The following is a 15,684-nucleotide window of genomic DNA, read 5'->3' on the forward strand; positions in this document are numbered from 1 at the left end:
CGCACACACAAGTGCACGCACATGCACACGCCCTGGCAGCCAGAAGGCAGGCTCTCCTGGAATTTGGGCAAGGCAGACGTGTGAGAGCGGCGGGCCCGGCGGCGGGCGCGGGGGCTGCGGGCAGCACCCAGGCGTGGCCGCCTCCCGCCCGCGCTGCCTGGTGAGCGGAGGGCCACGTGCACCCAGCGCAGGGCCGCAGCTGCCTCGATCTCGAGGGAGGAAAGGAAGGGAGAGGAGGAAGGGGGAAGAGAAGGAAGGAGGAGAGAGGGGGAGACTCCTGGAGCCCAGGGCAGAACCGGAGAGGTCTTTCTGGGCTACCGGGCTGGCGTCAGGGAGGGGACGTGGGAGCCCCCAGCCCCGGGGAAGTGACCCCTTCCTCCAGCCAGGCTTCCCCAGCGGCACCCATTCCAGCGGGCCCCTCCCCGCCAGGTCCCTGCAGGTGTGGTGCCCGGGAGGCCGGGGACGTGGCCCGCGGAGGGCAGTCGAGGGTGGGTGGGGCTCGGGCCCTGACGTGGTGGGGTGCACAGTGCCCAGGGCATTGGGTGCTGCGGCAGAACCAGGCTGTGCCTGTTCTCGGCTATGCCCCCACCCTTGGCTGGAAACCCTCCGCGCCCCCCGGCACCCTCAGGAGACGCCCCGAGTCCCGGGCCTCTGCTCTCCTGCCCTGTCCTGGCTGGGCTTGCCTCTCCCGGGTCCCAGCCTCCCCGCTACCCTCCACGCCTCCCAGCACCCCCGGCTCACCTTTTCCCCCTGGGCCTTTGCCAGGCAGCTCTTTGAGCCCGGCTAAGTCCACCTCGCCCAGCTGCCTTGGAGCAGATGCCACCGCCTCCAGGAAGCCCTCTACGACTTGGGCTAGGGTAGACACTGCCTCATGGCCCCCTGTGCTTTCTCCACACCCTGTGTCTAGCTCCTGCCTCGCCGGCCCCCCCGTGAGTGCCAGGTGCCGGAGCGGGGTCCTCTTTCGTTCCCCAAGACCTGGCCTGTCGGTGGCTGCTGGCAAGAGCCCTTTGGAACAGTCTGGAAAGGAGGCGACTGACCCCCGGGGATGTGGTCCCTCCGCATTCCTCCCCATTGCCACCCTGAGCCCAGGGCATGCCATCGGGGGGGGGGGGGGTGGTTCTCAGACCCCCATTTCCGTGCGGTGCAGCCTCCAGCTCAGGAGCGCTCAGTCCTCGCTTCCTGTTTCCTCAGGGACCTTCTGGTTTGAACAAAGGCCAGTTAGAGCCAGAAAAGCGGGGCTGGAGAGAGCCTCTGCCAGGGGGGCACAGGCCCAGGAGGGGTGGGCCGTGAGGAGGGGCGGCCTCCTGGAAGCGCCGGCTGCACCCCCACTTCCTTTCTGGGGACGCTGGCTGCTTCTCTGCAAAGAGGGCGCTGGTGCCAGTTCAGGGGACCCTGTGGGGAGAAGAAGGGGCTCTGGAGCCCCCCGAGGGGCAGGGTGGACGGAGCTTCCTGGCCCAGCTGGGCTGGGAGTGCCAGAAGCAGCAGGTCGCCCCGTTCCAGGGCCCGGGAGGCTCCCGCGGGACGGGCCGAGGACACGGTCACCCCCTCAGGTTTCCCCTACTCCCTCTTCCTCGGACAACAGCAAGGCGAGATTTGACGTTTCTCCCCTGGCTTTCTGTATATTCCTTAATAAACAGCATTTTAATGGAAAGAACACGGTGACCATTACCCTAAAGAATATTACCAGAAGCCCCCATCACCCCAAACCCCATCGTCCTAAATCGTCATGTTTCTTCTCCATTGTCTCCAGCTTGCACCTGCGGTTCATTCTCCTCGTCGCGGCTATAGTGTGCCTTGGAGTTTATTTTCTTGTCACTTGCTGCATGATCTGAAATGTTTTCTTTCTTTCTATGTCTTTATAGCAATGGATTAAAATGTAAGAGCTGCAATCTTGTGTTGCTGTAATACCAGTCTGTTAAGACTCTCTCCTGTTGACATGTACGTGGCTTCCAGGGTGACACTGGCGCAGCTAACGCTGCAGTGAACATCTTCTCCATGGTCTCTCTTCTCCGTAACCGCGTCGGCATGGCAGGCCGGGTTTTAGCAGTTGTTTTAAGTCAGTGGGACAGCTGGCATCCTGCTCGCTTCTGTCTTCTAAAACTCAACACTCTCGAGCAGGTCTTGTCATCTAGACAACCCTCTCGGCTTACGTCGACTGTACGTGACGTCTGTGGGCACAACTGCTCTGTGACAGTCTGGCAACCTCCAAGTATGAGCTTCCTTTTCCACCTGCAGATACCGAGGTCAGGAAAGGTACTTGCCCAGGGCCACCCGATTTCCAGCAAGAGACTCACCCAGGCTTTGGATCTAGCACTACACTGCACCACCTTCTAGCCAGGTAGTGAGATCCCCGTCCCTGGGAGGTATTCAGGCGGAGTTGGGATGAGTGAGTTTCTAGAATCCAGTCCGCCAGGGTTTCCCCGCCTTGGCACTGTCAAGGCATTGGCTAGCGAAGTCTCGATTGTGGGCAGCCATGCTGGACGTCACAAGGACTGCAGCGACATCCCTGGCCTGTGCTCCCTGGCTGCTGGTAGCCCAGTTTGGAGACAGTCATATGTATCTGCAGACATCGCTGGCGTCCCTGGGGGGTAAATGTGCCCCCGTTGAGACCCAGGGCTGTGGAGGCCTCCTGAGCGGTACTGGGGGGCCGAGCTCGGGGGCCTCCAGGGGGGGCCCGTGCCTGGGCTGCGTTCTGCCATCTGACGGTGGGTGTTTGGAGGGCCCGGGCGGGCCTGTCCTGTAAGGAGTGAGCGGCTCTAGTTTGCGGGCGAGGCCCGGGTGGCCGCTTCCGTTTGCAGACTCAGAGTCCGGGGCGCGAGCCTCACACGCCGCTGTGCACTGGGGCAGAGCCACAGCTCCTGGTGATGGCCGTGGGGGCGGCACAGGGCCAAGGGGTGTGCTGCCTGCCCCCTCCTGCCTGAGCCAGCCCGGGGCCTCCTGCGGTCCCCGCTCCCCGCCAGCCGTGCCACTCCGGCCTTGCGCGTGCCCCGGGGGCACCCTCGAGCTTCCGGGGACGGGCCTGGCCAGGGAGGCCCCATCCGCGCCCAGCCGCGGCGCCCCGACTCGCCAACGCCGGCCCGCCATGGGGCAGGCCTGGAGCCCGCCTTGTGGGGCTCTGTGTCAACGCAGGCTTTTGAGAACACCCGCATTTCCTCTCCGGAAGCCTTGAAAAGGCCCAGTGAACAAAAGGGGCTTGATCGAGAGCGCCTTGGAGAGCTTCCTCGAAAAGAGGCAGAGAGCAGGCGGCGCGGGCTACGGAGCCACTCGAGTTTCACACGCTGTCATGCCAAGGAGCGCTCAAGTGCAGGAGCAAGTAGAGACGCGGTCTTTTTCATCGGGAAGACGTGGGCTGGAAGTGAGGGCCAAGGACAGCCGTCAGCAAAACGGCGCAGGGTGGGTTTCGCACCAGCACCCTTGCTTGGCAGTTTCCCCTAACTCCTCCTTCTTTCCTCCATTTTTTTCCACACTGCCTCTACTTGAAAGTTAACTTTTTATCTGAAAACTCCTTAGGATCTGACCTTATTCTTGGAAGTTTGCATTTTAATAGACTGTCCTTGAAAACTTTATTTCGATGAAGTGACTCTCTAATGGTTGAACTTCAGGTAGCGAGCAGGAGGTTTTTTTTTTGCTTTGTTTTTTTAAAGCCGGTGAGTTCTGCCCGCTTCTAAGGTAAGAGGACCAGCTGGGCTGCAGCTTTGTGTCAGGCTCTGTGGGGTCAGCTAAGCAAAAGGTGCCCCGAGCAGGGCCCGGGGCAGGAGGGCTGGGAACTGCTCCCTGGGGCGGGCACCTTAGCCGTACAGGTATGAGCAGGAGTTAATGGGACGGGGGTGGCGGGGACAGGCATTTCGGGTGGGGGCCGGGCATGCACGTCGAGGCCTGACGGTCGGGCTGTAGGTTTCTGGAAAGGCCGTCCTGCCAAGGCCAAGGTCTGCGTTGCTGGGAAGTGAGGCCACGGGGCAGGGGCTGGGCACGGCCTGGGGATTCTGTGCGCCCGGGCTGGGGTGTGGACGTCTTCTGTAGACCTGGGGAGCGCTCACCTGCGCTCTCCACCAGCCTCCAGGCCCGGGAGCCACAAGGGCCTCTTGATCGTGTGCCCCATCCTTGCCGCCAGGCCCTGTGCTCCATCTGCTCGGCTCCGGCAGGCCTGTGTGGACCCAGCCTCTTCCCACTGATGACGCGTACTTACCGCTTCCTCCAGGAAGCCTTCCCTGACCTCCCCGGGCCAGCTGAGGCTCTGAGCCTGGCTGTGAGCCTTCGTATTCTAGGTTGTCTGTTTCCCTGGACTTGCTTGGACGGGGAGCCCTGGAGAGCAGTGCTGTGTTACTTGAGAGACAAGAGGACCCGTGCCTCCTGACTCGCGGGAGCTGGTAGAACTCTCCGGGCCTCTGCACGCCGGCGGGCGCCCCGATTACAAGTGCCCTGCACAGGGCTGGGCGGGTCGGGGCAGGGGTCGAGGTGGAAATGTGGGGTCCTGGCTGGGCAGGAGGCGTGGGGCCTGGCGCTGGCCCCGGCTATGGGCAGAGTCTGGGGAAGGCCGGCAGGGCCTGGTGAGGACACACGCGCCACCGAGGCAGCCGGGAGGCTGGGGGGCGGGGGGAGGCCGTGGGGGCGGCGGGGCAGGCTGCGCAGGCCCCACCCAGCACGCAGGGCCACCCCAAGCCTCCCCGCTCAGCCCCCCGGTGGAGAGGCGCCGTGGCCTGTCCCCCAGGCCTGGGGCTGTGGTTGTTGAGAGACACTCGCGTGGCTCCCACGCCCCCTCACCATCAGCCCAAGTTGCTGTTTCTGCCCCACAGTGGATGAGCTGCCCCTCCCTGGGGGTCTGCCCTGCCCACCTCGCAGGCCGCAGAGCCCGGGAGGGACCGAGCCTCCTGACTTACCCTTGAGCCAGGGCTGATGGCAACCCCTTTGCATCATTTGTGAGGAGTTGCTCTGTCGCTGAGCTGCCCACAGGCAGGGGACTGGACTGGATGAACTCTGGAACCCTTTTCCAAAAGTGCCAGACTCCGGGGTCACAGGGAGAAAGGAGAAGGGTTTAGGAAGAGGGGCTGGCCCTCGGGGGCTCTGGGCAGGGCAGCTTCGGATTCCCAGGGAGCCCCTCGAGGGCCAGCCTAGACGAGGAGCAGAGTTCCCCCCATACCGCTGCAGGCACAGCCGGGGACCCCACCCCCACCCCCACCCCGAGCCCCGAGGAGCAGCGGGAGCTGAGCTGGGGCCTTTCTTCCTGCGAGCAGCCCAGGGCTGCCCCTGCCCCGGCCTCAGAACGGCCTCTGTCCCTTGCTACCGCTCCTGCCGAGACGGGTCTGCTCCTCCTTCGCCCCTGCCCGGGTGGGGGCCGGGCGCCCTGTGCTGCTGGGGCTGGCGGTGGGGGAGCCCAGGGGCCTCACAGCTATGACCTGTTTCCCCTTGCCAGCCCCCAGTGCTTGGCGCTGAGTGCTTCAGAAGGCACCTGCTAAGACGCAGGGGCTCGGGTTTTGTGTTCATCCTGAAAGCGGTGTGTGCCTGGGCAGAGGGAGTGCTCGATCAACATTTAGACTTCCGGCGGGGCAATCTGCAGGGCACGGTCTTTGCAGTTTAAGGGAAGGAGTAAGTTGCTAGGTCAGGAGCAGCCGCCATGCCCATCGGTCTTCACCTGCTCCCAGGCAGACAATGCCAATCGATTACCAAATGCCTCCCAGCCTCAGGCTCTCTTTATCTCAGGCTGACGGGGTCACTGGCCAAAACCTGTTTTGCCCCCAAAGCCTGGTGGGCCTTGAGGCCTGAGGTGCAGCTAGGAGCAGAAGAGGAGTTCTGCAGGCTTGAGCCAGAGAGCATTTGTGAGTTCAGGCAGTAAGGCGGTTAGGGGTCAGGATGGGAATAAAAGGAGACAGATTTGTCAACGGGAGCTTACAGTACAGCGAGCTGGCAGCTTGCATCTCAGGGGCCACCGAGAGAGGGCGGATCCTAACCTGGCTGCTGGGGTGGTCAGCAGGGAGGGCTTCCCGAGGAGGTGGCCCTGACGCTCCTTTCTGACTGCTGAGATGGGCAATGGGGAAATAGCATTCCTGGCGCACCAGAGACAGAGGGGTTGAGCAGCACTGGTCAGGTGAGGTGGGGGTCGGCTTGGAGTGGGGAGAGCCTGGAGGTGTGGGGGGGTTGGGTCCACGTGTGGCCAGACCCCATCCTGTGGGCACATCACCCAGACCCCAGGCCCCTTTCCCCCTCTCAGAGCCCGCTCTGGGATCCCCTCCCCTCTGGGCCCCGGTCCTGGCCCCCCACCCGGTCCCTCCTCAGTGGCTCTCCTCCCTGCAGGCCTCCCCTGCTGCCGCCGCTCGCCTGCCCGGGGCAGCCTGGTCTCTCTCGGGGGCAGAGGAGAAGCTGGTTTTCCTGGGAATCGCGCTCTGGAAATCCACAAGGCAGCTGTTAAAGTAGCCCGGGTCCCCGGGCGCCCCCCAGCAGGCCCTCGTCCGCCTCCCCGCAGTGGGGAGCAGCTCCCGGCCCTCTGCGGGGACAGGATGCGGGGGAGCACCGCAGGCTGCCGAGCGGGACCCCCGGGGCTGCTGCCCCCTGGGAGCCCGCCCTGGAGGACGGTGACCCTGCGTCCCAGCGGGAGTCTGGGATTGGAGCAGACCCCGCGTCCTCCTGGAGCCCTTGGGTCACACCTGCAGAAAGCACGGGCTCTGGGCGGGTGGAGGGGGCGCAGGGCGGGGGCGAGGCCGGGGGCACGGCGGGGGCTGCCGAGCCGGCTGCGGGGATGGAGCCTTCCTGCCACGCGGCGCCGCACGACGCGCGCGACAGACCTTCCTGCACCGGCGGGAGGGCCCTCGGCAGGACGGCGGTGGCCTGGGCCTGCGAGCGGCCGACTCGGCGTGTCCCACGCGCCCCCCGCCACCAGCCTCAGCCCGCGGGGGAGGCGCCGCCACCACCCCGCTCGGCCGGGGAGACCCCCCTGGCCGAGGGAGCCGCCAGGGCAGGGGGCTCCTTGTAGTGGAGCCGGACCCCGAGCCAGGGCCTGTGCCCCGGACGTGCCAGCCGCTGCCACGAGGAGGGCGTGGGCAGGGGTCCCAGAAGCCGCGCCAGGAGGCCGCCCGGCCCCCCAGGAGGCAGGTGGGAGGCGAGGGGCGGCCGCCGGGTCCTGACGCCTGGGCGGGACGGGCGTGGGGGGGTTCCGGGCAGCCGTGGGCGGATGCAGGTCGGGGGCGGCCTGGCACTTTCGGGGGCTAAACCAGAGGACTCGGCCATCGGGACACCATCACGCGCGTCCTGAAGCGTGGGTCTGTCCTCCCTCACGGGAAGGCCCCGCCCCGGCCCCGAGGTCCCATCTCCCCTTACCTGCCGCGGCAGGAGGGGCTACACTTCCGCCGGGACCCCGCTGCCCGCTGTCCCCGCCGGCACCCAGCGTGCTGGGCTAACTGTCCGTCGTCTCGCCCACCGCCCAGCCCAGGGCCGGACGGGAGAAGCACGTTCCGGAAGTGGTCAGGAGGCAGGTGCACCCACCCCGACCCCCATGGGGTGGGACAGCCAGGCGTCCCCCGCCCGGGCCCCGTGCTGGCTGAACCCCAGGGAGGGGCGGGACACTGCTGGCCGGGAGGCCCTGCAGACCTGAGACCCCCGCGGCCGGCAGGGGCATCCCTCCGCCTCTCCCCGCCTGCCGCCCCAGGACCCCGCAGCCTCCTTTCCTCTGACATGCCGTTCCAGCCCCCACGGCGCCCTGCCCTGTGCTCCCTGCAGCTCTGCCCTTTCGTTTCCTTTGTGGAAGCCCCCCGGGCCATAGCCCGCTCTTCGGGCTCCCGGGGCATGACATCTGAGCTGCTTATTTGACCCCAAGCCTATCCCGCCTGCGCCCGTGATGCCCGCCCCGCAGGTGTGTGGTGCCTCCACGAGAGCAGTACCTGCTCCGCCCCGCGGGAGCCCTGCCCTCCTCCTGGCACATGCCGGGCCTTTCTGGGCTCCAGGTAGAAATGCAGAGGCTTCACAATCCCATGGACCTGCCTTGGAACACCAGTTCTGCACACATTGGAGCTGTGTGACTTTGGGCAGTTGCTCACCCTCTCTGGGCCTCCATTGTACTGTCAAATAAAGGTCATGATTTCCGCCACCTGGGGTAGCCACAGTGACCCAGGGAGGCAAGCTGGACCAGCGAGAGGCTTATATTTGATATTTAGTCATGAAGGTTTGGTTGTTTTCTTCTCTCTCTGGTAATGAGGCTCCCAGAGTAGGGGCCACCCGTGCGGTCAGGGACCTGGAGAGGCTCAGGACAGTGCTCTTTCCTGGGTGCTGCACCAGCGAGGGCCTGTGGGGGCTTAGGGGAGGCTGCGTCCCTGCAGCCCGGGAGAGGCGGGGGCTTTGGCATCACATGCAGAGACAAGCCAGTGGACAGCAGAAGTAGCCGGCAGGGGCAGGGCGGGGGCAGGGCTGGCGGAAGCCCCCGGCTCCCTGCTGGGCCCGTGGCCGGGCGGCCCCTTCCTGGGGCTTTCAGGTTTTGGGGTGATGCGCGCACCCCACTCGGATTATTAATTTATTCTTTAAGCCAGCCTTGGAACATGAGTTCCTATCCTTTCCTGTGCCGCAGCGCCTCTTTGGGACGTCAAGACAGAGAGTGAATGAATAGGGTTCCCCAAGAGTCAGTTACGGTGAATGCAGGGACCGAAGTGTTTGAAGCACTCAGGGGTGACAGAGAAATGCGCGCCCCGTGTGACGCGCCGAGTGGCCACGTGTGCGGCGGGGCCTGAGGACGACGTCCGCTTGGAGCCGAGCTGAGCCTGTCACCTTCTGCTTGTCCGCACAGTCCCACGGGCTAGGGTGACGCCCGCCACTTGTGCTGGGGGCCAGCTCGGCTGCTGGAGCAGCTGCGGTTTCTCGCCACAGGCGTGCCCAAGGCGTGCCCAAATCCAGCGAGAACCCCAGGACACGAAAGTCTATTTTTCCCATTCAGGTTACCAGCTCTTGCTTTGACTGGAACTTATATATTATTTGGGGCCCGAAAAGCCTCTTAGGGACATCCTATGCAGTTTTCCCCAAGACCTGTGGTGCTTTTTTCTTAATGCAGATATTTTGGTCCCCCCACCCCCACCCCAGCCCAGACCTCCTGAGGCAGGTTCTCGGGGAGGCCCAGGGACTGGACAGAAGCCCCCGCAGGGCTGGCGGCCTGGGGGCCCTCGTGCCTGGGGGAGAAGGGCACTCCCGGCGCCTGGCCAAGTGCTCCTCCTTCCTTAGCGGGGTTCCGGGACGTGCGGTTGCGCCGGCCTCTGGGGAGTTGTCTGTGGTGTGAGTTTCAGAGGCAAACAGGGGTGTCGGCTCTCCTCCCCTGGTAACTGCTGTGGCTCCCCGGCCCTCTCGTTTTGGAGCCTTTCTGGGGAGCCTGCGGGAAACCGCCCAGGACTGGCCATCGGGCCCCCTGGCTGAGGTCTGGGAGCCCGGAGCCCCCCGTCGCCCTTGGGCGGCTTCTGGGGGCGCAGGCGAGGGTGTTGGCTGGGGCCTTGCCTCTGAAGGGCTTCTGGAAGTGAAAGTGGCTGCCAGGGACCCGGGCGCCTGCTGTTTACCCTGAAAGCGTGCTAATCCTGTGGATTCCCAGGATGTACCGAGCCCCTCTGCTCTGCCTCCTGCCTCCCCCTGGGAAGGGGTGGGCAGCAGCTGCTCCCGTCCGGGGGTGGGGACTGGCGAGGCTCCCCCGTGCAGGCCGGCTTCCCCACGGACGCCCGAGGAACCCCAGGGCCGGCTTGCGTGGGCTCGCCTGCTCCCTGGCCCCTGTGGCTGTCTGGGTCGTGGGACTCTGGACAAATTCCCACCCCCACTCCCTTACCGTCCCCCTCGGCCCCCCATAGAGGCCTACACCTGGGCCCAGCTCTGCCTTCTCCCGCTGGGAAGGGAAGCCTGGCAGCTCCCTTCCGTGGAGCCTCCTCTCCTGCCCCTGTGAGACAGCCCACTGTCAGCGTGAGGGGTGCGTGCTGCTGTGCAGCCCTGAACCCCGACTCCCCAGCCTGCGGCCACTGTGCAGCCCCAGCATGGGCTCCCCAGCCTGGGGCTGCAGCGGCTGCACCAGAACCCCCCGCCCTCGCCGCCCCTCTTCCCACTGCCCCTTGGTCCTCGGGCCAGCTGTGCCTCTTCTCGAGCCTTGTCTTTCCTTGGCATCCCCACCCCGGCGCCCGGGGCCTCGGTTTCTCTCCAGCCCCTCTGCCCGACTTCCCGGGGTGTTGTGGACGGGGGAGACCGGACAAGCCGGCCGGAGGGTACAGACCTGGGGAAGCCCGCGGGGGCCTCCGTGAGGGCCCTGCCCCATCTCCTGGCCTCCCTTTCATACTGGAAGGCATGGGCAGCATGGAGGGAAGGCGGGCACCTCCAGTTCTGGGGCCGCCCCCCCCACCCCGGGATCCCAGCCTTCACAGGCCCCTCCACCATGTGCAGACGCTCCACCCGCCCCCCCGGGTGCAAACACGCTTGGGTCTCCCTTCTTGAGCAGCCCCCCAGCCCCCGACCCCACGCCCCTCGGCCACGGCCCGGCTCTCTGCTGCTTTGACGGCAGAGCCCCCTGGAAGGATTGCCTGCACCCTCTTCCCACGGGCGCCGGGCGTCACCGCCCCTGAACCCGCTCAGCCCGCAGCCTCCGTCCCTCTGCCCCGGCAGTGCTGGGGGACGTGGCGTGCCTCCTCCACGCCTCCATGAAACATTATCTTTCTCCTGCCGTCCCCTAGATCTCACGCTTCTGCTTGCTCCTGCCACCCTCCTCCCAGCCCCCCACCGATCCTGCTCACTCTCCTTGGCCGGCTGCTGCTCTTTTTCCTGGCCTCGAAATGTCGGAATGCCCCGCGTCTCCCTTCAGGAACATTCTCTTCTCCGCCTGAGCCCTCGCCCTTGGCGATCTCTCCCAGCGGCTGCCGCGTTCCCGTCTCTAGCCCCCGCCTCTCCCCGGGCCGCCGGCTCGCATCGCCAACAGCCCGCCCCACGCCTCCTCCTGCGCGTCTTCAGGGGCACCTCCAACTCCAGCGGGACCCCAGGCCCCTGCCCCCGGAGCCGTGCGTCTCCGCCGCAGTCCGTGCCCCACCGCTCGTGCGCCCCACGCTCAGCCGAGAAGGCGGGGCAGCCTGATCGCCTCCTTTAAAAAAAAAGCTTTAGCTTTTCTATTGTGTAATATTTGATATAAATGCCACATTAGCGGTATCTGCAAGCGACGAAACGTGGTAATAAAATGCCCGTGGCCCACTACCCGCTGGAGACGGGAACGTGCCCTGGCTGCGCCTCTTTGAACCGACCCTGGCTCCGCTTTCCCGTGTCCCATGTCCCCTCCATAGAGAGGCCTGCCAGCCCCCCCTGCAGACGTCCCCACGTCTCCCCACATCCGCGGCCTCACCCCAGACCATCGGTTTCCCTGCTCACGGCCACGGCCTCCCTGTGTTCGCCCGGCCCCCCACTGCTCTGCCCCGAGGGCAGCGTGAGCTCTGCGCAGCCCGAGTCAGGTCCTGCGGCCCCTGCTTAAGACCCAGCCTTCGGGACCCCCTGCTGCGCCCCACCCAGCCCCGCGCGCCTGCCTCTGCCCTCTGACTGCGGGCGCTGCCTTCAGGCCTTCTCCCGGCTCGCCCCTCGTGCGTCCCGTCCCCCGGTCCTGCCTGCCCCTAACCCTCCTTCTCTCCCTCCACTCTGCTGCATTTTTCCACGCTCTCTCTTGACCTGGAATTACAGCCGACCTTTATGACCTGCCTCCGTGGAGACTAAATATAAACTTCACATACCGTGGGCACCAGGTGTGACACCTGCTGCCAAAGAGGTGCTTACAAATAGGTCGGCCGGGTGACTGTGGGTGAAAAAGTAAGGAGATGAAGAGGGCGCGTGCGTGCACCGCGTGGACGAATGAATGAACGAACGAGCAGTTCAATCAGCGGAGGGTGGCTCCTGGGAGCAGGACGGGCAGGGGAGCCAGGGATTTTCTGGGGGGGGCTCATGGGCCGAGGGCTTAGATGACGGCCAGCCGTGTGCCCGGCACGCGGCAGCCCCCCTAGGGAGGGCTTGACCCCGAGATTCGACGTCGGGAGGCGTTGCTTCCGACCTCCCTCCCCGAGGGGCTCCCGCGGCCTCCCGCCCCGCCGCAGGGGCCTTGTCGCGTCGATGTCTAAGATCTGGGTACAAGACGCGGGGCTGAGGTCGGCGCGGTCACTCCGAAGGCTGACCTCAGGACGGACGATTCTCAGGGCGGGTTCAAGCCTCGCGCCGAGGAGAAGAGCGGAGGTGGGGGGCCGGGGCGCGCGGCGCCCGTGAACCTGCGCGCGTGTGCTGAGCGTCTCTGTCTTCTCCTGCAGGGCCGCCACCCGGGGCGATGAGCGGCTGAGATGGAGGCGCCCGCCGCAGCGGAGAAGAAAGAAGCCCAGGCTGGGGTCCTGGCGGCCGGCGGCTTCCCCGCGCCGGGCAGGAAGGCCTCTCCTCTCGCGGTGGCCGCGGCGGCGGCGGCGGCGCAAGGAGGGTACCTTCCGTTTCGCGCACCTCGGGAGCCGCGGGGGCGTTTTTCACGAGCCCGTTAGGATTTAATGGGCGCGGCCGCTGGGTGTCATCGGGCCGCCGGCTGGTTTTATGGGGTCTGCTGCTCCCAGAGGCCCCGGCGCCTTGGCGGACGCCGGCTGAGTTCTCCCGGGGCCGGCCACCCCAAATCCCAAGGGCTGGGCCCGCTCGGGGCCGGCGGGTGGGGCCCGAGAACAGACGGGGAGAGGCCGTGGCCGCCCCGGGACCTTCGCGCTGTGCCCAGAGACGCTGCTGCTTGCCTCCGGCCGCCAAGGGCTATTTTGGGAATCCCTCTGGTTGTAATTAGGGGGTCAGGGATGGATTTAGTACCCGCAGGTGACTTCCTGGCCAGCTGAATTACGACAAGGGCTGCACGAGCCTGGGACAGTCCTTTTCCTTTACGGAAGCTGTCCTGTGCCCGCCTCCCGCGGGGAACGTTGGCAGGATGGCGCCCCCGCCCCTGCGTCTGCTCTGTTTCTGGAGGCCACGGAGTTGTTTCTGTCTCCCAGGGACAGAGGGACTTGCCCTTCTCTTCCCTTCATCCAAGTGCGTTTTGTCCCGCCCGCTGCCCCGATGCTCAGGCCAGCTCACAGGGCATCTCGGGGAGATGCGGGAAATGAGCCCCCGTCGGGTCGTGCGTCTCTAGCTTTGACGTGCCCGCGTGCCTGCGGGAGGCTCGTTGGAGCGCAGGCTCTGGCTGGGCAAGTCGGGGCAGGCCGAGTTCTCTGACCTGCGTCCGCGATGGCCGGGGTGCGGGGCAGCCGGCGCTGGCCGCCCTGGCTGGCCCAGAGGAGCAGGCAAAGGTGTTTCTGGTTGGACCTGAGGTGCGGCCTCGTCTGGTGGAGGCGGGCCCCTGCAGGGGTTGGGGGCTGGGCCCCGTGACCCGGGGAGGTGCTTTCAGTCGCCATGGCTCCCTGCACTCCCTGGCCCCCTTTGCCTGCACCTTGGAGAGGGGTCTCTGTGAAGTGGGGTGGAGGTCTGGAGGGCACTGGGAGAGCCAGAGCTGAGGCTGGGGGCACGCATAGGGAGCCAGGGGGCCGCCGAGGAGACGGCCCATGGCCGTGAGCGGGAGCGGGAGGGGGCAGAGGGTGGCAGGCCGTCCACTCCTCCTGGCCCCCGGTGACCCGGCTCCCAGGCCGCCCCTTGGCCTGCTGCGCGGATGCTGTGGGGAGCCCTGCCTCGGGGAGGCTCCCCCCGCCTCGGCGTGCTCAGGCCCTTTGCCCCCCAGGCACACGTGGACGCTGAAGCCACTACTGTGCATGGTTGTTGGCTGTGTCACCGCGGCAGAGAGCAGACTCCGTCTGTAACGAGGCGGTGAAAGCTCCTCCAGCCTCAGGCCTGGCCCCCTCCCACTCCGGGCAGTGCCGGACGTTGGGAGTGGGAGGCCAGGGCCCCACAGAAGGCTCCGTGTGCCATCGCCCCCCACCCCGAGAGGCCTTTCTTGCTGCCCCCGGCCCCCTGTCCCCTCCTTGCCTGACCCCAGCTGGGCGCGGCCGACAAGGTCCCAGAGCCTGGCCGGCTCGGATCGGCGTGGGCATGGGCACGGGGCAGGTGCACCCGCTGTCGCAGAGCTGCGGGGACTCCCGAGCCTGCGCAGGGACTGCACTCCGTGCCCCTCCAGAGAGCCTCCCGGGGCGGCCCCCAACCCGCCACCACGGAGCCCTGTCGGGGGCGGAGGGGACCGTGCCCCAAAGGGTGGCTCCCAGCCCACCCCCGGGGCGGAAGCCCCTCCAGGCGGGGACGCTCTCGCTCAGCTCGGCTCTCAGTGGTCGGCGCCGGGCCCGGCCTAGGGTCGCCCCACGGGACTGGGCGGCGAGGAGGTGCCGTGGGGACCCCCCCCAGGAGCTGGGCGATGCAGGCGGCCTCAGGGCCCGGCGTCCTGCCCTGGTCCCCACGGGGGCCTGCGGGCGTGGGGCTGCAGCGCATGCAGCGTGGGGAGGGCGGTGGGGCCCTGCGGGGCCCGGGGCGGATGGTCCACGCGCAGGGTGTGCACCAGCTGGGGCAGGGCTGCCGGAGCCATGGCCCATGTGGGGGGCTGCCCACGCCCCCTCCCCGCGCTGGTAACGGGACTGGCTGCTCTCCCGCTGGACGGGACCGCCGGAGGCTGTCCTGGCTCGTAGCCGCTTGTCGAGGACCCGGGCTGTTCTAGGGCAGGGGTGCCGCTGGGGAGGGACGGGCAGCCAGGAGGACAGGCAGGATCCTGCGGGCTGGCAGGACCCAGGGGCGACCTGCTTCCCCCCCCCCCCAACCCCCGCCCCAGTCCCACTGCTGCCACCACTTCGAGGGGCTTGAGCGCCACCGCTAGGGATTGTGGCTTGGTTTCCAAGAGAGAACCTGTCTTAGGCAGGAAGGTTTCCTTCCGGCATCTCTGTGCAGAATTGGAAACGGCCTAAGTGGCCGACGTAGGGGATGGAGTCATCAACCCTGGAGACGGCCATCGGATGGAAGGTTGTGTGGCCAAGGGGAGCGGCTCTCGCACCGGGTCCTAACGTCACACCTCCGCTCTTGCAAAGTCTGTAATAGCCCGTAGACGTGCTGCTGGCAGTGGCCACGCAGCTGCTGGGACCTGGGGGGATGTACACAGAATCCAGGCTGTCCCTTGGGTTCCTAAGAACTTTCAGCCTTCTAGAGTCTTCTGTGTGAGAGACGGGCGTGGCTTGGGGCCAGCTTGCACTGACCTGAGTGCCACGCTCCTTCTAGTGCTGTGAAATTAGCTGACCGCTGGTGGGAGTATTTGTGCCTCAAAACTGGCCAACCCTGCAGCTCAGGGCTGCCCTCCCTCTCCTTCCTCCCCCTGCCAGAGCCCGTTTTGGGGGCTCCGGGGCATTCGAGCCGGGCGGCTGTTGTGGCTAATCCATGCACTGTCAGCACCTCCCCTGGACTTCCTTCCGTTTTGTAGATGAGGAGACTGGGGTCCGGGTGTCCAGGGGACTTGCTCAGAGCTGCTTGAGCTGACGAGGCTCAGCTCTCGGGCATCAGCATTTGCTCCGGTGTGGGCCTTAAAGGCCCAGACGCACTGAGGTGCTGTGGCCAGAGTCCAGCCTCAGACCGCTCTCCTCGCCCTCACCATGCCCGTTCCCTTGAGCTCGACGGCACTGCTCTTTCCAGGAGGCCAGCTCTTTCAGGCCTGGGGCCATCACTCCCCTGCCCGGCTGGCGTCTGCTGCTTGTCCAGCCGGCCAGTGCCACCAGGCCCCAGGTGTGTCCACCCACGGTGCTGCCC

This window comes from Dasypus novemcinctus, chromosome 7 (genome assembly GCF_030445035.2).
Source record: "Dasypus novemcinctus isolate mDasNov1 chromosome 7, mDasNov1.1.hap2, whole genome shotgun sequence".
In the NCBI taxonomy this organism is placed as follows: domain Eukaryota; kingdom Metazoa; phylum Chordata; class Mammalia; order Cingulata; family Dasypodidae; genus Dasypus; species Dasypus novemcinctus.